Raw genomic sequence first — 1,593 nt, 5'->3', positions numbered from 1 at the left:
ACAGGGGGAGGGTGGGTCGTGGGCACACCTATGCCCTTGTAATACTCCGCCACTATGTATATACATGTTCTCACTCTAATATTGGTGCATCATTCTTGTCCAAAAAATAATAATATTGGTGTATTATTCCAAAAAATAACTTTATCATGGTTCACAAAGAAAAAAAATCTTTTACTATCGTGAAAGGTTCAAAAAGTAATGAAAAGTTAATTAAAACAGAATAAATTTTAATGATTAGAACGTTTGTTATTTAACCGCCTACTAGGTGTGTTGAAGAGACAAACACAACAAATACTTAAGAAATATTTAATAATGATTATAATTTTATAAAAGGATTTTACAATTTTAGAAGTGATAAAAAAAATTATTTAATTTTAGGAGAGCATGAACTTTATACGCTAAAAGGTGATCAAATCATATTCTATTTTTGACATGCAAAGAGGAAAACATATGGTGGAAATTCTCGAATTTGTTTATGCTATGATTCTATTTCTTCCCTTATTTCTTGTCATAACGGAAGTTGATGGTGGTAAGTCATTTCTCATTCTTTTCAATTTTTTCTATTTACTTTGCAGTTCGTACACAATCTTTTATCATGTTTTAGTTAACATTATTTTCTTTTCTTTTCCTTTTTCATTACAGTAGATATTTATTGTGAAACTGATGCCGATTGTCCACAAATTACAGACTGGTTTTATGTTGTCAAATGTGTTGATCACAAATGTGAATTGACTAAAAAGCTTCGCCGATTATATGAGTACCAAACCCAAAAGAGTGCAGAAACACCTTACATATGAGAATGGATTATTGTGCTAGTAAAAGAAATGTGCAATATTCATTATGATACATTTTTCATGAGCTCTCATTTAGTTATTGTACTGCCACACAATATTTTTTTCCTTAATTTCATAGACCTTGTAGTTACTATTTTATACTCTAAAATGATAGTAAGGAATTAAAGAGTTTATTTAGATTGATCTTCTCTCTCTTATTTTAGAAGTATCGCATTGGAATCCAATTCGGTCATATCACACCTTTTTTTTTTTTTTTTTTCCATCCTACCGCCTATAATTTTATGGTCTATCTCATCGAAAAGAGTTTAACCTTGTAACTTTAAAGTGTTGAGTTTGAATCCCCTCCGTAGTAGTAGTAGTAAAATAGTCATTAATATCACTTTAATTAATAAAAATGTCATATTCTCAATTTTTTTTAAATAAATCCTCGCCACTTATAAGAATACCTTTAATAATTGGTTGAAACACTTACAATTTATATTTCTTTTAGCTTTTAATTAGTAGTCTTAATAGCCTTATGCCTTGATGTGTTTTACAAGATATGAAAAACTAAAATGTCACTACAAAATTATAATTGGCTACTACAATAGCAGTAAAGAAGTTAATGAACTAGATATTTTGTTTTGTTGACAACAAATTTTTGGACTTAATAGAATAATGTGTGTTAAATAGATTTTTTCAAAATAGTGATATCTGATTTAAAAAAAATGTAGTTGTATGTAATAAAGAATCATAATAAAGATTAGAGTCTGCCGCCATAAAGTAGGGGGAGCTATAAATAGCACCCTGGGGTCACACT

General features: G+C 28.8%; 1 long non-coding RNA gene across 1 annotated transcript; it reads left to right on the top strand.

The window, feature by feature from the left end:
- Nucleotides 1-395: 395 nt before the first annotated feature.
- On the top strand, nt 396-975 carry LOC11406352 (uncharacterized). The gene is made up of 2 exons (XR_003012584.2): nt 396-529; nt 643-975. It is a non-coding gene; the product is annotated as an uncharacterized lncRNA (long non-coding RNA).
- Nucleotides 976-1,593: the final 618 nt, after the last annotated feature.

Source organism: Medicago truncatula, chromosome 5, assembly GCF_003473485.1.
Source record: "Medicago truncatula cultivar Jemalong A17 chromosome 5, MtrunA17r5.0-ANR, whole genome shotgun sequence".
NCBI classification, from domain to species: domain Eukaryota; kingdom Viridiplantae; phylum Streptophyta; class Magnoliopsida; order Fabales; family Fabaceae; genus Medicago; species Medicago truncatula.
Note: the sequence above shows the minus strand (reverse complement) of the source record. Positions and strands in the feature narration are given on the sequence as shown.